The sequence below is a fragment of the Molossus molossus genome, unplaced genomic scaffold (genome assembly GCF_014108415.1).
Source record: "Molossus molossus isolate mMolMol1 unplaced genomic scaffold, mMolMol1.p scaffold_m16_p_21, whole genome shotgun sequence".
Lineage (NCBI taxonomy): Eukaryota > Metazoa > Chordata > Mammalia > Chiroptera > Molossidae > Molossus > Molossus molossus.
In genome coordinates this window covers 7,891,112-7,916,722 of record NW_023425357.1, presented here as the reverse complement: position 1 = coordinate 7,916,722, position 25,611 = coordinate 7,891,112, and the positions used below count along the sequence as shown (strand labels likewise).

The 25,611-nt window shown below is 51.6% G+C and overlaps 1 pseudogene; it reads left to right on the top strand.

Moving 5' to 3' along the window:
• Positions 1-3,016: 3,016 nt before the first annotated feature.
• On the top strand, positions 3,017-3,190 carry LOC118639680 (annotated as a pseudogene).
• Positions 3,191-25,611: the final 22,421 nt, after the last annotated feature.

Here is a 25,611-nt window from a genome sequence, read left to right as displayed (position 1 = left end):
AGGAAGTGGCCCCTCCGTTACTGCTGGGATGTTAAATCTTCAAGTGATTACTAAATCGCTTATAGCAACAAATAAAGCCACTCTTGATCTGGGTCTGGATATCTGGTGGTGCATGAATAAGGGAGGAAATTAATTCCTAGCGTGTCCCCAACCCCCCAATGCCATTGCAGGGGGCAGGGGGCGCAGGTCGCTGACCTCCATAACCAAGTCAAGAGTTTTCTTAGGGGCTGTAGGGTCGAGGTATGGATGCAAAGGGAGAGTTCTCATAACTTTATATTTTTATTTACATTGTTATGTATCTCTTTGAATGGGTGATAACAAGGTTCAAACTTGACAAAAGTACAATATGATCTACCCTCCACCTACCCTATCTCCCTCCCCACCGTCAACTGCTGTTACCATTTTTTTTCTTCTTTCGAAGATATTCTGGGCATTTAACAAACAAAAAGCTTGTGTTTTTCAACACGCCTCCCCTCCACCCCCTGGCACCGTTTTCTTCTTTGCTTTTTCCCCTTGACTGAATACATAGCTCATTTCGTGTCAGTTCATGTATTTCTTCCTCATATCATGGTTACTTCGTGTCCGATAATGGGCTGGACCACAGCTTATTTGAATCCCTCATCGATGGACAGCTAAGTTGTTTCCAGGTTTGTTTTGCCTCATGCATTTTTATGAAAACAAAAACAATGCTCCCCACCCCTTGGTTAGTGCTTATCAAGTAGCGGGCGGAAGGCTCAGCCTGCTGGTCCCCGCTGCTCGCATCCGCCGAGGACACCCCCATCTTCAGGGACCCAGAGCTTTGGCGGCGCCTACTGCACCGGCTCTTGCTTCCCTGCAGCTGTCAGGCACCGTCCGGGGGCCCTCTGGAGTCCCGCCCCGCGGCCCGCCCGCAGTCGGGACGATTCAAATCCAACCAATGGCAACATGTAAACAAACCTAGGCCCCGCCCTTCTATGAATAATACCTCTGGCCGGCGCGACGCTCATTTAACCCTGAGGGGGCTGGGGGCGGGTCGGAGCAGTGGCCCCACCCCCAGGCTTCGGCCAATGGGCGATCAGGCCCCGCCCCCCGCACTTGCCGCGCTGAGGACCCGAGGCCGGGCTGGGCTCGCAGCTGCCTGATTTGGTCGCCGTGCACGGTCTGGGCTCTCGGAGCGGGTCGGCGGAGCTGGGAGCCCGGGCTGCGCACTCCTGCTGTACCGGCCATATTTAAAGGGTGCGGTCAGAGGGTGGAGGTCGCCCCGGAATCAGTGTCCTCTAATTCTTCCTTTCTTCCCCCGCCCGGCGCTAAAACCCAGATCCTGAAATAGTCTTTGATGGAAACTTTCTCTTCTCAGGTCCCATTGAAGGAAACCTGGAAGGGCGGCAGGGGTATTTTAGGATCGGGCAAGGCTTTTTCTTGTTTTCTTTGCCCTTGTTATTGAAGTGTTACATACATTCAGAAAAACACACGGATCATAAGTGTGCTGCTCGACTGAATTAAAATCAGCGGTGGCACCCTCCCAGATCCAGAAACAGAAGTTGGGTTGGCTGTTTTCAACTTTGCAGCTGCGGGTGCGAGGGAGGGCCGCGAGGGGCGTAGTTTAGACTTTCAGAGGCATAAACCGTTTGTTTTTTAAAAAAGGAAGAAAAACCACTCTGTGGAGCTAGGGCGATCAGGCTAGACATTGATCAGGGTCCTGCAGGTTGGAGCTGGGATGCTGGGCGGGTAGGAGGTGCAAGACAAAGTTAAAAGTAAAGGGGATGTGAATGGGATAGCTGGCGGTGGGTGCGGGAAGACTAGAAGTGAGAGTGGATAGGACAGAAAATGCTGTGGGCTTTTGGGGAGAGGAGCGCTCCTCCCTGGAGAGGAAGAAAGACTTGAGCCAGTGCGCTGGATATGGAAAAAGGCACCAGGCCCTTGGGAAAGGGCAGGTTAGTTCTCCAATGTACTGGACCCTTCTATAGCAAATAGGGATTTTCCTGACATTCCTTTTTTAGCTGCAGTATTAGTTAAAGCAGTCCATTAAAGGTTGAGATGAGGGACCCAGAAATCCAAGGTCATGTTGAGATTATGTTGAGTGGCTGCAAGGGCCTAGAGAAGCCATTTGCCTCACAGTAAACTTTTTTTGGGGCCTTTTATTCAATCAGCAAACATTTGTGAGGTGTCCATTACCTGCTCAGCGCTATGTCAGGAAATATTGTGACTTATATAGGATTAAGGCCCAAACTGGCAGGCAAGAACCCCGTGTCAGGAGCCCAGGGTAGCAGCGTAATTGCTGGCAGAGGAAGGGTGGATGTATCTTCTCTGGTGCTAATATATTACCTGTTTGCTGCTTTGTCCCTGTCCCATAAGAGCTTCCTTGCCCATTGTCCCATTTCATCCTCTCTGTAGTCCTCAAAGTCTGGACTCTGAGGACTGACAGAGCTGGGTTTGAATCTCCAGCTGTTTGACCTTGATATAGTTTCTTACTCTCTCTGAACCTCTTTCTCTTTCACAAAAAGAGAACAGAATTGAGATTTAAATGAAAACCAGGACCTGGCCCAGGGGGTTATCACAGTCTTCAGAGTTTATCAGAACAGGTAGTTAGGATTAGCTGCTTACTGATGTATTCAGGGGAAGGTAAATAGATGTCTGCCGCTTACTTTGAAAGGCATAAAAAAATAAGATGAATTTGATGGATAGATGCACAGATGTAATAAAGCAAGTACTGTAGCAGGCAAATCTGGGTGGTGGGTATTTAGGTTTCACTGTATTTCTTCCATTTTTCCGTTTAAAACAATTCATAATATGGGATATAAAACTGAAATTCATAGACACAGACAACAGTATGATGGTTACCAGAAAGAAGGGGGGTGGGGTGGGATAGTAAAGGGTAAAGGGGCCAAATATTTGGTGACAGATGATCTGACTTTGGGTAGTGGGCATACATTGCAATATACAGATCATGTATCATAGAAATATATACTTGAAACCTACATGATCCTATTAATCAATGTTACCCCAATAAAATTAATAAAAATTTTTCACAATAAATATACTTACCTGGCAGGGGAGATACCATCATCACGAAGGTGGTTTTCCCAGGGCGAGGCTTATCCATTGCACTCCGGATGTGCTGACCCCTCTGATTTCCCCAAATGTGGGAAACTCGACATAATTTGTGGTAATGGGGGGGGATTAAGATAAAAATAAAGAAGAAAAGCCCGGGCTGGTTTGGCTCAGCGGATAGAGCATTGGCCTGCGGACTGGAGAGACCCAGGTTCGGTTCCTGCTAAGGGCACGTACCTCGGTTGCAGTTTGTCCCCGGCCCTGGTTGGGTTGTGTGGGTGGCGACCACTCGATGTGTCCCTTTCACATTGATGTTTCTCTCTCTCTCTCTCCCTCCCACTCTATCTGAACAAAATATCGAAAAATGTCCTTGGGTGAAGATAAAAAAAAAAAAATTTAGCCCTGGCCTGTTTGGCTCAGCGGTTAGAGCGTCCACCTGCGGTCCGGAAAGACCCGGGTTCGGTTCCCGCTGGGGGCAGGTACCTCGGTTGCAGTTTGTCCCCGGCCCTGGTTGGTGGTGCGGGTGGCAGCCACTCGATGTGTCCCTTTCACATCGATGTTTCCCTCTCTCTCTCTTCCTCTCTCTCCCTCCTACTCTGTCTGTACAAAAAATGGAAAAATGTCCTCGGATGAGGATTAAAAAAAAAAAAAAAAATTTAATAAAATATTTTAAAAAAAAGAAAATAAAAAATTTTTTTTTTCATAATAAAATGTTTAGGGGGAGATTTTGGTGTCTGACTATACATTCCCATTGGACAGATGAGAAATTGCAGCTGAAGAAGTGATCTACTGCAGATTTATTCCGTGACTCAGACAAAGTTGGTAACACCTAGGCAAAATGGATTAGTCCCTACCCAGGCTGGGTAGCCCCAGGGGCAAGTCTTACTGCCAACTCAGTTAACCTGAAACTCACAACTTGCACCTGATTCTCAAAGGGAAGGGGTGTGTCACCCTAAAGGACAGCAGCTCTCTTTCCATTCCAGCCCCTACTGACTTTACACTGGCCTTGGACATTTGATCTCCTGGGGCCTTGACAAAATCGAGGTTTGGGGCTGACCATGTGCTGGCTTCCTTCACACCCAGTTAGGCCCCTTCCAAGTGGTATAGCTCAAGACCATCTTCCCAAGAGATCAGGCATGCCTGTGGGAGGGTGGGTATTGTTTATCTCTTTACTCAGTGGACCTAGACTTTTCTTGAACAGAATTCCAGGCACCACTCTAGGGGTGAGGGATACCATAATGCACCAAGAAACCTGGGACCTGCCGTGGAGAGTGACAAACCAAGGTTAAATGACCTATTTGCTTACTTGCTCATTGTCCGTGTCCCCTAGTAGACTGTGTGTGTTGGGGGAGGGGGCAGGAACCACGGTGCTCTTGGTCACTACTATATCACTGGCACACATTAGATACTGAAATAATATTTCCTGTATGAATGAATAAACTTGGACAGTCACACCCCAATGCCTCAAGTCTGCCTATTTTGGGTGAGCCAATCCCCAAGTTCCTTATACCCCAGGGGCTGGCACCTATGAGACACAAGTACCACCCGGCTCAGGTCAGGTCTCACTTCCTGGTTGTGGAACCTTGGGCAAAACACTTCCCCTCTCAGAACCAATTTAATTTTGTGCACTGTAAGATGGGAGTGGCTAAAAGCCTCCAGATGACAGATTATCAGAGGTCTCTTCCCAGTAGGCAGTACTGAGGGCTGGAAGCAGTGTACTTGGTACTAGTTAATGAATACTTGAGGTGTAGTTCAATCACAGCCAATGGAAAGGCAAACCACAAAAATAAAGTTTAAGTGTATCTATAGTACTTCCGGTGCATGACCACTGTTATAGATTTAACTTACCTCTCATGTATGTTTGGGACAACCCATAATGTGTTCGCTTTTGGAATCGACAGTTTCTTTTTTACATAATAACAATAGCCAGTACTTATCTGGTAGTGCTAGGTGCAGCTCTCCCCATGATGGCTCATTTCCTCCCAATGACCTTATGAAGTAAGGCCTATTATTTATTTTTAAAGTTATTTTTAAATATACTTTTAAATTTTTTATTAAAATTTTTTTTCCCTTTATTGATTTAGAGAGAGAGAGGAAGGGAGAGGGGAGAGACAGAAACATTGATGAGAGAGAACATCGATTGGCCACCTCCTGCATGCCCCCCACTGGGGATTTGGCCCACAACCTGGGCATGTGCCCTGACAGGGAATCAAACCTGCGACCTCTTGGTGCATGGGTCCACACTCACCCACTGAGCCACAGGGGCCGAGCTGAGGCCTATTATTTAAAGATGAGTAAATGGAGGCACAGAGGTGAATTTGCTCAAGGTCACACAGCAAGGAAGTGGTAGAGGCAGGATGTGAACCAGGAGCTCACTGGCTTGAGTCAGAGCTCTTATTTACTGTGGTCCTTAACAACAACAATAAAAATATTTAAGGAAAAAAGTGTTAAATTGTATTTGTGTCTGCCCTGACCGGTGTGGCTAAGTGCTTAAGAGTGCGGCATGCACAGAAGGGTTTCCGGATCGATTCCCAGTCAAGGGCAGTCCTACCTGGGTTGCAAGTTCAATCCCTGGCCCCGGTCAGGGCATGAGGGGGCAAACAATCAACGATTCTCTCTCCCTCCCTTCCACTCTCTCAAAATCAGTGGGGAAAATATCCTCGGGTGAGGATTAGCCAAAATAATAGTAGTAACAATGAGTAGTGTCACAACAATGCTAGGATGAATGCTAAAGCTAAAAAAAACCACACATTTCTCAGTCACTCACTTATTCAACACACATTTATTTAGCAGCTTCTGTGTGCGCGGAGCTTTTCCAGGCGCTGGGGACACAGAAGGCACCAGGAGATCATAAGTCCCCCTGTGCGCCCCGGGAGGGCAGGCCGGGCTGAGCTCCTGCTGGGCCCTCAGCAAGGCAGGCGCTGGGCACACAGTAGGGCTCACCGTGCACTCCCTGAGTGAACGCGTGAATCGTAGTGTTCCGCCCGCGAGGCCTTCACCGCCAGGTGGGGCGGAAACGGACCCAGCACCGCCGCGGCGACTTGGGGCTTCTGGGAATCCCACCAGCGCGGCTCCAGAGGCCTCGGGGAGGCTCTGCGGCAGGACCGACGCGTGTCCCTGGCGCCCTCCGCGAGGCCGTTGCAGCTCGGCCAAAACCGACTGGGGTGAGTGATCAAGCCAGCCCGGGGCCCCGGCCAGTCGCCCCAAAGCCCCCGCCGCCTTCCACCTTTCTGGCGCGGACTCCCGACTCCTTCGCGGTTCCACCTGCGAGACCTTCCCTCCTTCTCCGTCCGCGACTCCCGCTACCTTTTCAAACCATCGCGTCTTCCCGCCCGGCGACCGTCCCCCGAATCGGGGGCGCGCCCAGGGCGCACGGTGACCCCTCCCCAGCCGGGCTCGGCGCCCGGGGTCTGGCAGCGCGAACCCCTTTAGCTTTCCCCCCAATCCGGAGCGCTGTTCGAGGTAATCGCAGGACTCCACCGGAGTCTGGGAAGGCGCGCCCCCAAACCCCCGGGACTGGGGCTGGGGAGGGGGCGGTGCTGGAGCGAAGGGCCCCCTCCCTAGGCGGCCGCAGCCTCCCATTCGCTGGCGGGCCCGCCGCTCCGCGCCGGGAGCCCGGGCCGGTTTGCCGAACGCGGGGTGGAGCTTCCCCAAGCCCCTCCCCCGGTGAGGGCGGAGGGAGGAGGAGGAGGAGGAGAGGGGGGGCGGAACACAAAACCTGTAAAGGTTTTTTTTCTTTTGCATTTAATTAAAAATAAATTTTTTTTTTTTTGCAAACCCGAGGGGTCCTGCCCGGAGCGGGCGCGGGGCCGAGGCGCCCGGGCCGCGGCGCGGGGCGGCGGCGGGGACCCGGCGGAGGCTGCCGGGCGGCCGCCATGCGATCAGGCAGTGCGCTGACCGGCCCGGCCGGTCGGCCCCTTCTGGGTCCTCCCTGTGCAGCCCGTGCGGGGCCGTCTCGGAGACCCCGCGCCGACGGCTGCTCAAACATCAGGGTGAGTTTCTCACAATGTAGCAATTTCTCTTTAAATCTCTTAACTCTCTCTACCTGCGAGTCGGGGCTGTGACAGGGCGCAAAAGCGAGGGGGGAGTGGGGGTTGGAGGCGAGGGTGTGTGTGGGGGGAGCCGGAGCCGGGGCCGAACCCACCCCCCCGACACTCACACACTCAGCCCCCCAACCGGGGCGCAGCGCCCGCTGCCTCTTTTTTTGCTCGGCGCCCACCGCCTCCGGCAGCCCCCCACCCCCCGCGTCTCTCCCACCATCACCGCCGCCCCGATCCTGCGGGGACCCCCCCCGCGGCTTCCCTGCCCAAACCCGGCGCCCGGTGCCTCCCGGCCCTCCCGCCGGCTGCCGGGGATACAATGGAGCGGCGGAAAAACGAGACCTAACGTTCCACGGGGGGAGGGGCGGGAGACCCCCTCCCCCGGCCCAGGGGTCCCTCCCCTCGCCCTGCTCCCGGCCTTTCGGGGAAGACGAGGGCGACGGGGCAGCGGATGGCGATTTCCCGGCCGGAGTCGGCGAGCCTTCATCTCCCCTTCTCGCCCGTCCCCTGCGCCCCCTCCCCAAATGTCTCCCGGGGCTGCCGGGGAGAAACGGGGCCTCCGGCAAGCTAGGGAGGGATGGATGTGCAGGGAGGCCACCGGGTCTCCCCCTCCCCATCGCCCCTAAACAATGAAAGGAGTTGACTTGGTCCCCCATTCCCAGCAGTGAACGGAGTTGACCCCCTCCCCTGCGGGCTGGCTGGCCCCGGAGGGGGCTGTTACCGGGGGATGAGGAGGGAGGTGAGCCTTACCCCTGTCACCTCCCGGGATTTGGGGCGGCCCCCCATCTCCACCCCCTCGGCCGGGAATGGGAGGCACCAGGCCCAGCCCGGGCACCGCGCTCGGGTGGTGACCTTTAGACAAAGGCAACCCTTTCCCTGGGGTGAGCCCGGGCGAGCCGGGCCCCTGCGGAGGGCGGCCAGGCCGCGGGCACCGGGAGGGAGGGATGGAGGAGGGAGGAGGGATGGAGCCATCTGGTTTTCCCATCCCTGGCTGCCCCTCGGCTGCTTCTCCGGCTGCTGTCACGGGCGGCCGCGGGGAGACAAGGGACCGGGGGCTGCCCAGGCCTTGGTCCGCGGCCAGCGGAGAAGCCGGCGAGGAGCCGCGGGAGGGCTCGGGCTGGGGCGCGGGCGCCGGCGGAGATTGGGAGGCACTGGGGCTCCTTCCTCTCCGCGCCCCTTTGTTTTGCTTTGTGGTTCGGAGCAGCTGAGCTTCCCGGGAGGTGGGGTCAGAGGCCGCCGTGTCAGCTCTCCCGGGGAGGCGGGGGTGACAGGTCCAAGCCCTCCGGTGCACCCGGACAGTGGGCTGCAGTCGGTGCCCAGCCTTCCACCCGGACCGGCAGCCCCTTTTGTCACCCAGCTCTCCAGTGGTGTAACCACGATCCGGGTTTGTGCCAAGCGCCCGCACTTCCCTCACACCTTTCAGAGGGCGCTTGTCTGGGAAACAGTTTGTAGAAAGACCGAGACACCAAGGCCTGAGATTTATGATAAGTTCTGAGTGCTTTCAAACCCTCACCTGGGGTGGGGGAGGGGTGGGGCTGAGTCAACTCTGACCTCGGGGGTGGTAGGAGAACGGGAGTGACAGCTCAGGAACTACCCCTTCCCATGTGCTCCTGTCAGGCGGGACTTAGGGGCTCATTGACCTCCCCCACCCTTCCCCATAACTCCCCCACTCCTAGAAGCTGGAAACAACCTCATCTCCCCACCCAGGGATCATTATGGCTGCTCCTAAGTGGCCACAACTGGAGGACACAGTAGAGACTGTTATGAGTCCATTTTGCAGGCAGGCTAATGGCGGCTCAGAGAGGTTAAGTGGCTTGCCCAAGGTCACACAGCTCTGATCTGTAACCTTCTCAGGTTTCTCCAACTCAGCTCAAATCTGTTAGGTTCTCCCGTGCTCCTCTTTTGCACTTGGTCCCTTTGATTTCAGTTCACTTGGGTCTCAAATGTCGTCAAGACCTGGACAGAGCGGGTAGAGTGCTGGTTTTGGGAAGGGATAGAGAGCACCTGGAAATGGGGCCAGGGCAGTGTCCTGTCCTGTGCAGCAGAGAGTTGGAGGTGTGTCAGTCAGGGGAAGGGGGCGGTCCCAGGCCTGGCTGGGGTCACCTGGAGCCTGCCCCACTGTCATTCTCCTCCACTGAGCTGGGACTTGCCCTGGCTTGCTGCTACTCAGCCCTGCAGAGAGGGAAGCTGAGCTGTTGAGGACCTGGTGGCCAGTCTGCCCTGTGACCCCCATGGCACCCTGATGCAGCTGGCAGAGACCTCTCCTGCCTATTCTCCGCCTGGCCTGGCCTGGGTGTCACACTCCTGCCTCCAGTCTGTGACCTTAGGGAGGTCATTTAACTCCCTAGTCCTCAGTTTCCTCGTCTGTAGATGGGGATAGTTATAATCCCCTTACCCCTTAGCTGACCTTGAGGGAATGAAAGTATTATCCAAACCTGTTGTTTCTATTTCTCATTCAGCAGATGGGATGTAGGGTGCTGGGGCATTTTAGGGTGATCGCATTAGGCATCCACCACTGAGGATTTCCCTGTGGTAGGTGAGGCAGGCCTGTTGATAATTCCATTTGGGTGACAGAGCCCTTCCACCTCTGACCTGGGACCCTACCCCTTTAGCATTCACTGGTGCTGAGTCAACCTTTGGGGTGTTGGGCTGAGGGCCAGCCTACCTAGTGAGGGAGGTGACACAGGTGTCCTGCCATTTTACAGATGAAGAAACTGAGTTCAGGAAAAGCCTGTTCCATGGCTGGGGTGGTGGCAGGGGGGCGCTCCATGTTTGTCAACAGAGCCCCTGCCCCCCAATCACTGTCCTCTCCTTGATGTGCAAATACCTTCCTTCCCGAGATGACAGGCATAAGTAATAATTCCTGGGTGGGCAGGAGGAAGGGGGTTGTAGGCTACTCCAGGCTGAGTGTTTCCTGAAAGTAGGAAGAGATTTTTTTGAGGGGGGAAGCAGGAGGAAGGCTCAAGAGGGACAGGTCTATGGCCTGCTCCCCTCCTTGCTGACTTCCTTCCCAGAGGCCTCTGGGGCCTTTCCCAGCCTTCCCTGGGGATGTGAGGTCTTCTTCCCCTTCTCCCCTCCAAGAGGCTGTGGAAGGGCCAAGGGGTCAGCGCCAAGCCCTGGGACCTGTGGGGGGGCTCCCCGGGTTTGGGGAGGGTTCTTGAGGTCCAGCTACCAGCAGAGTTCCCGCCAGCCTCCCCAGCTCTCCCCTGTAGCTGTCTTGACTCCTGGTCTCAAGAATGCAGAGGGCTGCTGGTGGGGGAAGTTAATTGGAAACAGGAAAACATGGCATTCCTTTGCAGCCGGCCTGGGCTTGGAAAGCCACTGAGGGGCTGCCTTTCTCTCTCTCCACCCGCCCCTGCAGGCGAGAGGGGTGGGGGGCATGGTTATCTTTCCCTGGTCTCATCGGGGCCTTCCCCCCACCAGGCACCCTCACTCTTCGTGGAAATAGCAAGTTCCCCGAACCACACATCTACGATGTAATGTGTTCCCCCATCGGAATGAGCTGCCCCCACTTATTCATCCTTCATACCGAGTTTGTCCCCTCTCTTTGCCTGCCTAAGTTGGCTTCCCAGCTTAGGATGCGTCACAGTAGAGACACATGGGAAATGTTTGGTTGAATTGTCCCCAAGGAGTCCCTCTTCATTCCTTCTCTAGAATCCTCCCCTGCCTGGAGTCCCACTATTAAAGTGTTGTCCCCATTGACTGAAGCCTTTGTGTCTCGGGGACATGCAAGTTTCCCCAAAGGGGAGAGAGAATATGTTTTTGAAGACATTTCTAGTTTGGTGACAATTAGTTTTGTGTAGAGTTTGTATATTAATGGTGGTGGGGATCTGTTGGCTGGAGAAGGATAGAGTGTCTTTGTTTTTTTTTCATTGTTCCCTCTAAAACTTCCTGAGGGCCTACTGTGTGCCAGGGCCCTGGAGCTCGGTTCTGATATGGAGACCCAGTCCAGGAGGAGGCTAGAGGCAAGTGTTGTTTTCAGGGCTGGATTAGCTGTGTGGAGTGTGATGAATTTTGTCTGGGTGACCTGTGACGTCTCCAAGGAGGAAGCAACTTCTTTTTTCTCTCTCTCTCTCTCGTTTCTTCTAAGTGGCACATGGGGCACACTTCAAAGCAGTAAGTCTCTTCCACTTTCCCTGGCATCCCTGGGAGCCCAGTTTGCCTCCCTAGAGGCAACTCCTCAATCCGGATGCTGGGTACACACACATTTATATCTGTGTGTCTATCTTTACAAACATCGTGCATGTTCTTCCCATCGTTTTGCACGTGGCTTTTTTCACTCCATGTCCCCGGGAGACCCTACTGCACAGTACACTGAGGGTGTCCTTGTCTTTTTCTTGGCTGCATGGTATTCCTCGGAGTGGGCGAATCCTCCTTGACTTGGCATGGATGTGGAGATGTTTCCAAAAGTTTCTGCACGCAGAGATGGAAGGCACGGGTCCACGGGTCTTACTGGGAAATGGGGGTGCCTGCGGGATAAACTGGAAGTGGGGTGGCTAGATCCAGAGTGTCATTTGGTCATGCTTAGGAGGTCCCTTTGCAGCCACATCTCGATAGAAGTCATTCTCCCTCCTGCTCATTCATCCAACCTGTCTGGCCCCAGGTCTTTGTGTCTTGTGACTTTCTTGCCTCTTCCTCCTGCCTGTGGCCTGTTTGTGTGTTTGCCAGATGGTGTGGAGGTCAAGAGCGTGGGCTCAGGAAGCCAACTGTCTGTTGGTTTGAATTTTGACTCTGGCACTTGCTGGCTGAATGGCTGCAGCCAAGAAGCTTGTTTACGCTGGGCCTCAGTTTCCCCCTCTATTAAATGGGTTCATCTCAGTACCTACTCTTGGAAAAGTTGTTGACTAACATCTGTAAAAAGTTCATAGGTCGCCATACAGTCAGTGGTGATGGTGTCTGTCATTCTTTGTCAGTTCTTTCTCCTGGGGCCTTTTCAACGCAGCTGAGCCGTGAACCCCCTAAATTGGCAGGCATGGGAGGACATGCCAGCTCTTTCACTTAATCACAGCATGACTTCAGGCAAGCGATCCCTTTACTGGGTCTCAGTTTCCTTGTCTGTAGAATGGGTCCATGATGGCTCCCTCGTAGGGTCTACTGGGAAGGCCTAATGGGCAGTGCTATCCCAGGCAGGGCATGTGGTGGCCTTGCAGGAGCTGGCGTCTGAGGTCGCTGCTATTTTCACTATGATTACTGTTCTCCCGTGGGACCCAGGCTGACTTCTCCACTCTGAAAGGTCCCCATTGTCTTCCCCAACGGCACATGGGAACAATGTTGGCATTCTAAGCCAGACGACACATAGCAGGCTGCCCTGGCATCAGGCACGGCGGCGTGACTCTGGATACTGACAGGGCTCCTTGCTCTGTGCCTCAGTTTCCCCATCTGGAAGAATGGGAATGACAGGGGACCTATCTTAGGCGTGCTCACGCATGCTCAGTGCCTGGGATATAGCAAGAGCTCAAAAAATGTTAGTGGCCCCTTTTCTCCAATCTTGTTTTCTCCATTAAAATAAAAAATGTTGGTGGCTGGGATTATTATTATTATTAAGAGAAGTAGCAAAGTCTCACATGAGATCAGACCCAAGTCCTTACTGCCTTCCCCACCAAAACCCTAAGCAACCAATGTTGGTATTTTATTGATTTATTTTTATTGATTTTAGAGAAAGAGAGAAACATGGATTTGCTGTCCCACTTATTTATGTGTTTATTAGTTGTTTCTTGTTATGTGCCTGACCAGGGATCGAACCTGCAACCTTGGAGCATGGAACAGTGCTCTAACAAACTGAGCTACCCTGCCAGGGCTCGGTGCTGGCATTTTAAATGGAGGGCGAGGTCCCAATTTCCTTATCTGTAACAGAACATACCTCCTGGGGTTCTTATGAGGCTTAAATAAGTGAAGATGTGAAAACCTTTTTTTTTTTTTTTTTAAACTTATTGATTTTTTTTTTTTTTTTTTTTTTATCCTCACCCGAGGATATTTTTTCCATTTTTGGTACAGATAGAATGGGAGGGAGAGAGAGGAAGGGAGAGAGAGTGAGAAACATCGACGTGAAGGGACACATCGAGTGGCTGCCACCCGCACGACCAACCAGGGCCGGGGACAAACTGCAACCAAGGTACATGCCCTTAGCGGGAACCGAACCCGGGTCTCTCCGGACCGCAGGCCGACGTTCTAACCGCTGAGCCAAACCGGCCAGGGCCTTATTGATTTTTTTATAGGGAGAGAGAAAGATCGATTTGTTGTTCCACTTATTTATGCATTCGTTGCTTCATTCTTGTATGTGCCCTGACCAGGGATCGAACCCGCAACCTTGGCATACTGGGATGATGCTCTAACCAACTGAGCTGCCCAGCCAGGCTCCTCTTGCCCACTCCATCCCTCAATAGTTCCCCTTCAAAGTGCTTCTCAAGGGACTGGAAGAGGCTGCTAACTTTAGGTGACCCCCCCTCCCAGCCTCCATTGTTGCCCGAGTCCCAGCCTGGCAGCCCGAACAGTGAAGGGGGGGATGTCTGTGGCTGCAGGACCCTTGTGAATGACCCCTGGGGACCTGGAGGGAGCCCCTGGTGGCTTCTACAGCTTGGAGGCGAAGGGTGACCCTTTCTCCCAGGATATCTGCACAGGTGGTAGCTTCCTGAGCCCCCTTTGCAGAGGTTGGGTGCTGCCTGTTGTCCACTGTGCAGTGCTTTGGTGTGGGGGCTAACGCTCTAACCACTGAGCAACACTGGCCAGAGCTTACTATTTATTTATTTGCATTATAACTATAAACCCACTTTGCCCACCCCTGTGTTTATGTATAGGTGTGAAAACCCCTGTATTCCCACTCGCTTCCCTTGCCTCCCTGAGCAACCTCCTCCCATATTTAAGGGTATTGAAGGTGTTATCATTTTGTTCTCCGGTGCTCTGGTGATTGTTTGCTTTGTGATGCATTTTAACTTTATGTAGAGGATCCTGCTTTCTTTCCCCTTCGGTGCCTTTCCCGCCGCTGGCTCCTTGCTTTTAGGTGCCCATGTTGCTGCTTGTCCGTCTGTTGCTCCGCCCAGGTGTGGTGCTCCACAGAGTCAAATCATCACCGTTTGCTTAAAATTCTCCCCAGGGCCAGACCCCCAGGTTGCTACCATCTCCCTGTTACAGAGGCAGCGAGAGGTAAAGTGATTTGTCCAAGGTTGCCCAACTAACTACTGGCAGAACAAGGATTTGAATCCAGGCGGGTCCTACTGTTTAATTCAGAAGCACACAGCGAGACTTCTGTGTGCCTGGCCTCAGAGCTCTGCCCTCAGGGACAGGGGAGGGAGGTACACCAAGAACACACCCATCCTCCCCGCGGTGTGAGATCAGTATCTTAGTCAGCTGGACCGTGAGGCTGGGAGGAGACATGACTTTTGGGGTATGTTGGGGGCATCCGGGCAGGCTTCCTGGAGGATGAGGCTTCTGGGGGCAGGCTTTGGCTTCAGGGCCATTCCCAGAAAAAAAACTTGGGATGCTTTGCACAATGGCAGTTGAAGCTTCATGGGGAAGAAGGGCCTGGGACTGTGGGGCTGGGACCTGGGTGCCGTGGTTTTGTTGATGGGAGGAAAGAGAAAGAGTCCGGGATGACTCTCCAGAAATGCAGAGTCTTTGGCTTGGACAACTGGGTGGATGCAGCTGCCCCGTTTTGAGATGTGTAGAGTGACGGTAGTCTGGGGAAACAAACCCAGGAGAGGAGAGCTTCAGCATCCTCCTGGCTGGTGGAGGAATGCAGAGAGGAAAGAGCTGGAGAGTGAGTGAATGGACCGCAGGGGTCCCAAGTGAGAGACGATGACACTGAGTGATAACTGAGCTCCAGGGATGGGGATGATTCCCCAAGGAGAGGACAGAAGAGAGTTGAGAGTCAACCTAGGTGGCTGCCCATGTATAGAGCAGAAGCATCTTTGACTGAAACAGAAAAAGAGGGAGGAGGGTCAGGATCAGGCACTATGAGCGTCTCAGGAACAACGTAGGGGAGTTTCTAGAAAGGTTTTAGCCATGGACTTGAGGTTGGGCTTCTTGGGTTGGAAGCAGAGATGTCCTGGGTTTGATGGGTAGGTGGGGGAGTCACACTTCGATATAGTGAAGAGACACAAGAAGGGGAAACATGGAGGGAGGGAGGGAGGGAGCCATCAATCTTGCTATCCTCTATGGCTCCTTAGTGCTCTCAGGTGAACATCTAACCCTCACCCCCTGGACAGAACCCCTCTAGTCTGACCTGGGCTTATCTCCTTGAACTTGTCTCTCACCTTTAAACTTGCCTTCTTCGTGCACCAAGCTTGGTCCTCCCTCCCCCCTTTTATCCTTGCTGTGCCCTCTGCCTGCAGTGATCTCCCCCAACTCTTTCCTGTCCCACAGGCCTCTGCTTAAGTACCCCCCCTCAGGGAAGTCTTCCTTGTTGACCCTTACATCACTCCGTTTATCCCCTGACGGAATTCTTCCCTGGGACCTGACTCGGAACATGCTCGTCATCGGTATTTATTGCATGAATGAGGGACCAGGCGACCTTTACACAGATTGGGAGGAGAGGAGCACATGAGGTTGGTGTTTCAGGATCTCAGCTGGCTTAGAAGCTCTGGGGAAAAAGGAGCGAAGGGAAGTTCTGGAAGAGGCAGGAGGGGTGGTAGGTTAGCCTCAGGTGAGGAGGCCAGGGGACAGGTGTACAGGCAGAAGAAAGGTGTTTGTGTCACCCAGGAGGCCAGGGGGACATGCTTGGGGACAGGGAGGGGAGCTGTGGGGGCCCAGGATATTGGCAGCTGGTGGGGGAGGGGCGCTTTGGCAGTCCTGTCTGCTGGCCCACCCTCTTCCCCTCCAGGCCAGGCCGGGCAGGGTCTTAAGAGCATGCGCTGTGGTTCACAGTTTGGGGAAAGAGGTCTCGGGTCCCTTTGGCAGTCTGCTCAGAGGCTACAGACCTTCCCCAGAGATATACACACTTGGCTCTCCCCAAATCTGGCCGCGGATCTCAGGGTGCTTGTGGGTCGGGTTATGAGCTTTACATAGATTGTAACCATAGCAATAATAATAGTAACAGCCAACACTGCCTCCGTACTGGCCCCTTCATAAGTACTGACTCATTTACTCACAGAAGGACCCTAGGAGGTAGGTGCGGTGAGCACCCCCATTTTACAGATGAACAAACTGAAGCACAGAGCTGTTAAGTGACTTGCCCAGAGTCACACAGCCGCTAAAGGGTAGTCTGGCCCCAGAGCCTCCATGCTTCTTTGTTACTGGGGCCAAAATGAAAAAGCCCCCAGTCTGGAAGCTGCCCTCGCCCCTCTGTCCTCACTTTGGTTTGAGATCCAGCTTGGGTCTCAGCTGAGCCATTGGCAGCCCCTCCTTCCTTTCCCTTTTGCCTTCCCTTGTGTCTTCATTAACATAACCGTGGCCGCCTGAGCTTCCTGCAGACAGCAGATTCCTGCGAGTCTGTGAGCTTGCCAGCCAGCCTGTGGGTGACAAGCTGGTATGAGTCAGTGAGACCCAAGGGATGGGGTGGAGGGGTCAGGACTCCCAAGGCATATCTGGTTTGCAGCCAGCTGTCCTACTTGGAGCAAGGGCCTCCACCTCTCTCAGCCTTAGTTTCCCCATCAGTGAGAGGGCCCAGTTCCTTCCTCTTGGAGATTAGATAGGTGACATCGCAGGACATCAAGTGCTGCATGTGTGGCACTAACTGGCATCGTAAGGGTTTCAAAATTCAGACTGTTTCAGACCAGAGCACATGCTGGGTGGCGGGGAATACCCGCCAGGCGGGCAGCTGCCATCACCAGATATACTAAGATTTCTACAGCCAAGAGTATTTCTGCTGCTGACGGGTCTGTGGCTGTTGACACGGAGAGGGTACAGAAGGGCGGTCATTGCAGGTCGGGTTTGTCCCCAAGTGATTCGTGGAAGGTGGGGAAGGATAGTTTTTGGAGATTTTTGGAGGTTGGGGTGGCAGATATGGGGTCATAGATTTATCCAAATTATCTGCTGGTGGGGTTGTCGTGGAGCCTCCCTTGAGATCATGTGTGGGCAGGTGCCTGGCACATGAGCACGTTGTAAATGCTAGTTGATCGCTCTCACCGTCGTTAGCCCGTACCCACTGGTGCAGACAGATCGGCTGGCCTGCACGCCAGCGGTGTCTCAAACTTGAGCGTGCGGGCTGATTCCTTGGGGGTTCTGATCCAGTAGGTCTGTGGCTCTGCATTCTGAAGGCTCCCAGGTGAGACCATGCTGCTCCGGACCGCACATTTGAATTGCAAACGTAACAGCAGAGTGGTTTCCCCACAGTTCGCTTCAAGCTCTCTGCAAATCTGAGATATTGGCTGCCCAGGCTAAAATAAGATTCCTTAGCTCTTAGCTTTTCGGTTTGCTAATTTCAGGGCAGGTCAGTATGAATTCTTCTACAGGGGAAAAACTCGTAGAACACTAACTCTTTTCACTGTCCCCCTCCCTCTGTGGGGAATTTGCGCTGTATCCTCCCCCCACCTTTTATGGATTTGAGAGAGAGGGAGATGGATTTGTTGTTCCACTTATATATGCATTCATTGGTTGATGTGCCCTGACCAGGGATCAAACCCACAACCTTGGCGTATTGGGACCCTGCTCTGAGCCACTGAGCCACCGAGCCAGGGCCAATTGCGCCCTATTCTTTCACCCCACCCCCTTTTCTGTGTGTACAGTTTTTTCCTTTGATCACACATACCATATGAATTCTTCTACCTTACTTTTTAACTTGAACAAATGTCTTAGAATTACTTCCATGTCAACAGCTTAGAACCTCATTCTTTTAGCAGCTGAGGCGTAGTCTATAATTTTTTAAAAATCCTCACCCAAAGATATGTTTATTGATTTTAGAGAGAGGGAGAGAGAGAAAGAGAGAAACATTCGTGTGAGAGAAACATCAATCAGTTGCTTCCCATATGCACTCTGGCTGGGGATCGAACCTGCAACCTAGGTACATATGTACCCTGACCGGGAATCGAACCCGCAGTCTTTTGGTGCATGGGCTGATGCTCCAGCCATCTGAGCCACCTGGCCAGGGCAGTAGTCCATAATTTATTTAACCTTTACCTTGTGGATTTTTTTTTTTTTTTTAGTTTATTCCCAATATTTGCTGTGAGCCTATATGTGTCTTTAAATTTAAAGTTGTCTCTTCCAAATAGCATATAGTCCGATAGTCTCTGTCCGACAATTTAACCTATTCAGAGAATTGCTGCCCAGTAGAAATGAAGTGCTAGCCACTTAAATGTTATTTTAAGTTTTCTAGTCAGAGTAGAAACCGGGAAAATTAATGTGGATATATTTTATGTACTCTAATATACCCCAAATACTATCATTTCAACAGTTGATCAATGTAAACATCATTAATGAGCCTGGCCAGTGTGGCTCAGTGGTTGAGTGTCTGGCTTAATTCACAGAGCGAAATGCCTTCAAGGCTCATTCCTGTGGTAGCTTGTATCCATGCTTCATTCCTTTTCATGGCTGAGTAATACTCCACTGTCTGTAGACACTACATTTTGTTTATACCGTTTGGCTATTGCAAGTAGTGCTGCTGTGAACATTGGAGTATGAAGGTATGTCCACGTCCCTGCTTGCAGATCTTTTGGATGTAACCTAGGAGTGGAATTGCTGGGTCATATGGTAATTCTGTGTTGAACTCTTTGAAGAACAGCTGTTTTCCACAGTGACTGCACCCTTTCACATTCCCACTGAGCAAAACACAGGGGTTCCCATTCTCTACATCCTTACCAACACTTGCTATACAGTCCCCCACCCCACACACTAATTTTCGAAATTCGGTGTGTATCTGACACTCACACCTCAGTTTGGACCAGCTGTATTGCAAGTGCTTGGCAGTTGAACTACATGGTGGGCAGCACTGGTTCAGACTGTAATCTGTTCACTGTGTTATTGAGGCGGCTGGATGTAAATCTTGTTTGTTTTCTGTTTATTACCCGTATTCTTTGTTCCTTTTTTCTCGTTTCCTGCCTCTTTGAGATGAATTGAGTAACTGAGTGTTCCCTCTTACTGTTACCCCCACTGTTAGCTGATTCACACTACCTCTTTGTTGCTTTGGAGGTTCCGTTCTGTATCTTGGACTAGAACTTGGGCTTCCAGCGAGTCTCGGAGTGATGGGAGCCATGGGGGGCTCTTGAGCTGGGGAGTGGCCCCACCTGACATTCTTGTAGCCACACCTTCAGTCGCTTGTGCAAGAGTGTTTCTACCAGCCAGATTCCTGGAAGAGGACTTGCTAAGGCAAAGGGAAGCGTGCACTGAAATGTGGGTGGGCCCTGCCAAATTGCATTCCACAAAGGCTTCACCATTCTCACCCCTTGCAAACAGCAGCCAGGATTTATTGAGTGACTGCCCCATGCCAGGCCTGTGCTGGACCCAGGGGACACTGGCAAGAATCAGCCCGGGTCCTGCTGCTTAAATAACCGTCCTCGAGGCCCAGGGCAGCCTCTGGAGCTGCCTCCGAGCTCAAAGGAAGGTGAGGATTTCAGAGGTACCGAAAAAGGAGAGGTTGGCAGCTCCCCGGTGGCATGAGAGCTGGCTGGACCAGGAGGCGCAGTGTAGACTCCCCATGGTGCAGGACGGTACAGTGGAGTAAAATAACCACCTCCCCCTGGGGCTCGTTTGGGGAGGACTCAGGAAGGAAGATAGCGCACGGGTTGTTTGAATAAATTACCACATGGTGGGAGGGGATCAGTGTCAGGAACTGGTCAACCTGACCCAGGGGTTGGCTTGACCCAAGTTTTGGACAGTGTTTTAAGGCCTGTGTCAGATAAACTTCCTAGGCAAACTACTATAGGCCTCTGGTAATAGAGGATAAAGAACAGCAGAAGCTGCCTCCCAGGAGGGTGACAAGGCTTCCATCAATGACAGCACCGAGCTCAGTACCCTCCTGGACCTTAGCAAGGCTCCAGAGAGGTTAGCTGCAATTATCCTCATTGCTTTTGTTGTCATTGTTAATTTAAGGCCTACAGCAGCAGCCAGATCCTTCCTCATCCCCAGGGCCGAGACCCCAGAGGAATGAAGTCAGTTGCCCAGGGTCAGAAAATTGCAGAGCCAGGATTTGAAGCTGGGTTCGTCTGATCAGAGCTCATGGTTGTCCCTTCTCCAGGCTTTTGGGGAGCCTCCAGGTTAGGCACACAAAGACTGTGTCCCCCGTAGAACAGCCAGCAAGCAAGACACACGATCAAAATATATCACCACCACCACCATCAGTAATGGTACCGCCCTGACGTGGGCAACGAGGCCGGCTCTGAAGCCAGGTTATTTATAGTCTGTCTGTCTCATGCTCCAAGTGAAGATTCATATGTGCGGCTGCAGAAATATTAGGGTTTGATTACAGGGTGCCGCCTGCGAGCCGGTTGTGGGTGTTCTGTCAGAGACGCTTGTCTGCCATTACCTTGCAGTCTGGGGACAGTCTGCGTTCCGGCACAAATCTCAGCTCGAGGGGTTTGAATAAAGGATTGGGAACCCGGATGCAGAAAGAGGCTAACCGGTGTGTGCAAATGCAACCACATCCCAGGTTACATTTTGCACACACAAGGTAGCATCTTCCTGGACTGTGTTTACTACTACAATTCTCCACTCCCTGCTAGACGATTCAGAATGAGCAGAGGCGTCAGCCCTTGATGGATTGAAGGTGGAGAAGCGGGGCGGGCAGTAGGAGAGGGCACTGGCCCTTCTGAAAACCTGTTCTCCAAAAGCCGGGAGCCTGGAGTCTGTGCTAGGCCGTGGCTGGTGATGAGGGAGGAAGGGGGGCATGATGATGGGCCAGGATCAGTGTCATGGGAACCAGAGGCCAGGCCCTGTAAAAGGTCAGGCAGGGGGATTAGGGGCGCGCGGACCCAGGAGATTTTACTCACTTCCCCTCGTCACTGGCATGTCATCTCCAGCCTGTACCACCGTGCTGAACTCTCCACTGGGTGGTCTCATAGGCGCTCAAACTTGCTGTGTCCAGTACTGCACTCCCCACCCCCAAAGCCAAGCACAGCGAAGTGAAGTCTGCTCATCTCCAGGCCATCGCCAGGACCAGGCCCAGATGGATGATTTCACATCGTCCTTGACTTCTCTCTCTCTCAATTTTATTTTTATTTTTAATTTTTATTATTATTTCTTAAATCCTCACCTGAGGATATGCTTATTGATTTTAGAGCGAAGGGGAGGGAGGGGGGGAGAGAGACATTGATCAGTTGCCTCCTGTACATGCCCTGACTGGGGATCAGAACCCACAGCCTTGCAGTGCAAAGTCTGACGCTCCAGTCAACTGAGCCACACTGGCCAGGGCTATTCCTCTTTGAATTTAAATTAAAATTTTTCTTATTGTGGTAAACAACACAAACATAAAAGTTACCATCTGGCCTGGCCGGTGTGGCTCAGTGGTTGAACATGACCCAGACACCAAGAGGTCACCGGTTCGATTCCCAGTCAGGCACCTGCCCAGGTTGTGGGCCCGATCCCCAATGGGGGGCACGCAGGAGGCGGCCAATTGATGTTCTCTCTCATCGATGTTTCTATCTCTCTCTCTGCCTCTCCTTTTCTCTCTCTAAATTCAATAAAGAAAAAAAGCAGTTACCGTCTGAACCCTTCAGAAGTGTACAGTTCCCTAGTGTCAAGTAGATTCACACCGTTGTGTTGGCCACCTGTCACCTCTGCCTAGAGAACGTCTCCAGAACCTGGCCTCATGTCCCCACCTCTACTGCCCCCACACTGGTCCAGCCACTCACCTCCCGCCTGGACCCTCTCCTCTTCCTGGGACACAATCTGCTCCTCTCACAAATCAGAGGGACCCCCTTATGAGCAGATTCAGCTCCCCATCTCTCCTCTGCTCAGAGCTCTTCTGTGGCTCCTGTCACTCAGAGTCCTTACGTGGCCGAACTCTGCTGTCCAGTGCAGTAGCCACTGGCCACATGTGGCCCTTGGGCACTGGATGAGCTGTGAGTGTAAATTGCACACTGGATTTCAAAGACGTAGAATGAAGGGGGGAAGAAACTTAAACTAATCTCAATATTTTTATAATCATATTGATCACATGTTGAAATGATTGTTTTTGCCTATATCCGGTTACATAAAATATGCTATTAAAACGAATATATACAGAGTCATCCTATTCTTTCCACTAGAAAATTGATTTTAAAATAACATACGAAGCTCACATCATATTTCTTTTGGACCTCCCCTCCCCTGGAGGGTTTAGAAAGATACCTCACCTCCCCTGGAGGGTGGTTGGAGGAGCAAATGAATTAACACAGGCAAAGCCTTCAGAACAGTTCCTGACATGTCAGACGCAAAAAAAGTGTTAGCTGTTATTTTTTTTTTTTGCAGTAAAATATGCGTAACATGAAATTTACCATTTTCACTACTTTTAAGTGTACCTTTCAGTGGCACTAAGACATCTGTAATGTTGTGTGACTCTCACCTCTGTTCGTGCCAGAGTTTTTTCATCACCCCAAACAGAAACTCTGTGCCCATTAAATAATGACAACCTTTTCTCTCCTTTTGCCCACCCCTGGTCACCTCGCATCTACTTTCTGTTTCTATGAATTTGCCTACTGTAACTACCTTGTATAAGTAGAATCATACAATAATTGTTCTTTTGTGTCTGAATCATTTTACTGAGCATAACATTTTCAAGGTTCATCAATATTGTAGCATGTGTCAGAATTCCATTCCTTTCTAAGGGTGAGTGATACTCCACTGTATGCATGTACCACATTTTGTTTATCCATTCATCAGCCGATGGACAGTCGGGTTGTTTCTACCTGTTAGCCGTTGTTATTTGTAATACACGATCTGGCCCCTGGCTTTCTACCTAACCTCACCTCCCACTAACTACTCTCCCCTTCTCTCAGTCAGCTTCAGCCATACTGGGTTCTTCAACTCAGACACACGTGCACCTCAGGGCCCTTGCACTTGCTGTTCCCCTTCTCTGACTCCCTCCCTCCCCTCTTCAATCAAGTGTGCCTTTATCACTCTGTTTAAAGTGACAAACCCCTTGCCCTTCTCCTTCACTGCTTTTCCTCCATAGTTAGCACTTATCAACTACTGACATACCATTTGTTTTTACATTTACATTGATTTTAATATGAATTATAATATTTTAAGTATTTTTTTTCTTTTGAATTTTCTCTGGTGCTATTTCCTAATACTTTTGCCAGTTTTGTTAGATGTGCTTCCTATGAGTTAGCACAAATTCCTGTGGAATCAGGGTCATAAATAATTAATAAACAAACAAGTGAGAGCAGCGATGGAAAACAGCCCCATTCATATCCCAGTGCTGGGAGAAGCCGTCCTGTTGCTCCGAAGTCCGTCGCGTTGGGGTGGGGACAAAGGCCATTTTACGAGTCCAGAGTCCATGTTCCTGGGACCAAGGTGCTTCCCGGCCTGACTCACCCAGTACTGGAATTGGAGCTCTTATCTGTGTGCCAGTGCCTTTGGCCGGAGGAGCCAGGAAGAAGCCTGGGCAGCCCTGGACCAGCTCTGGTCCACCCAAACCGTAGTGTTCGAGTAGGGCGTGGTGACCTTGCACTGGTCAAACAGAAGGACCTCCCCCGATTGGGTCAGGGTCACCTGGCCCTCCGAGGGTCCTGGCGCAGAGTCATTGACACTGACCTGCCACAGACGCCATCCTGGGTCATCAGGGCAGGAGCGGCTGCTGCCCCAGGCTGGCAGGAGCCGGGGCAGCAGGCCACGCACTCCGTGTAGGCAAAGCAAGGGAGCTGTATCTCTGAGTGTTTTCAACATTTATAAATAATTCTTTATATAACATGGCATTTCTAGTTTAACATTTATAAATATGATTTATAATGTATATTAACACCTTACTCAGTAAGTTAAAATCAAATACATGTGAATTAAGTACTGGTGAATACGTAGTATAATATGTTACTATTTTTTATCTGCATCCTTACTGTCTTCGAAAAGGTAAGCTCTAAGTGAACAGGGATCTTTGTTTTGTTCACGGCTGTCCCCCCAGCTTCTAGAACAGAGGCACACGTTTCAGTCCTTAATTGCTAATTGGATGACTATTTAGTGAACGAGGAACTTGGGAGGATGTGAATGAGCCAAGAGAAAGTTATTGGGGGTGTGGAGGGAAGAAGTTGGGAGAACAGAAAAAAGGCTCTAAGGCTTAAAAGGTGGTGTGATTGGGCCCTGGGTGGGTGGTGCTGGCAGAGTGGGCAGGGTGGTGCTTGGGGATCCTGTCTTGACCCGAAACCCGGTTCCCTCATTTGCTGGGTGACCTGGAGTCAGTGACATGCCTTCTCTGAGCCTCATTGCTTCATCTGTAAAAAGAGAAAAGAACCTTGAACTGTGGTTAGAGCGTCGGCCCGTGCACTGAAGGGTTGTGGGTTTGATCCCCAGCCCTGGTCAGGGTGTGTGCGGGAGGCAACCGATTGATGTGTCTCTCTCACATCTGTGTTTCCTTCTCTCTTTCACTGTTTCCCCCTCCCTCCCTTCCATTCTCTAAAAATCGATGGAAAAAATACTCTTGGGTGAGGATTAACAAAAAAAAAAAAAAAAAAAAAAAAAGGGAAGAGAGCAGCCATTCATTTATTCAACAGATATTTCCTTGCATGCCTATCACGTGCCAGGCACTGTGGTAGATGAAACAGGCAACGCCTTGCCCTCACTGAACTAGTCTAGGCTCCCACCTCCTGGGCTGGTGTGTGAATTAAGCACTTACACGCCTAGTAGGCCCGTGGTGAACCACAGTTCCTGTCGTCAGGTTAGTTGTAGGCTTCAACTTTCCCCATTTGTCAGGGTTGTCGTGAAAGCCCAGTGCCTCATTTGTGATAACGCTGATTTATCAATGGGGGCTTTTGTCATTGGTGTAGTGTTGGGCTGGAGACGCAGGCTGGCCCTGATCCTGGAGCTTAAGTTTCTTTTCAAAACACGAACTTGATATGGCTTAGAACACTTAGTGGGCACTAAATCTCTGGCCTTAGATGTGGCCCTGATGCTTTGCTGTAGGCTCTTCTGAGTTGGGAACACCTGTTGTACCCTGAGGCATGCAGAGACTCTGTTCCCTCTCCTCTTGTCTTTCTGGAACTTCTGCAAAAGGTTTTTCGTTCAACAGGCTGCTGAGTTGACTCGCGTTCATCTGGTGGGTGTGTGAGTTAGCTCGGGTCATGCCAGGTACTGTGACGAGCCCTGTATTCTCAGTGGCTTAACAAACACCATAAAAGTATCTTTCTTGCACGTCAGACCAGGGAGGGTGTTTCTGGTTGAGAGGCCTCTTGTGAACTCAGGGAGGAAACCAGACTCCTTCCCTCTTGTGGCTCTGCCCTTCCGAGTCTGCTGTAGATGAAGAATAATGGAGGAAGATTTTATGTGACTGGCCTGGAAACCTAGTGTCACTCCACTTACATTCGATTGGCCAGAATTCAGTCACATGGTGACCCTACCTACAAGGGATGCTGGGAAATGTAGTCCAGTTTAGGAGGAAAGGAAAATGGGGGCCCACATGACAGTCTTTGCCATAGTGGGTATGTGTTCACAGACGCTGGCATGGCCAGTGGAGTGTGTGAGAAGGACTCAGTTCTGGAGGAAGGGG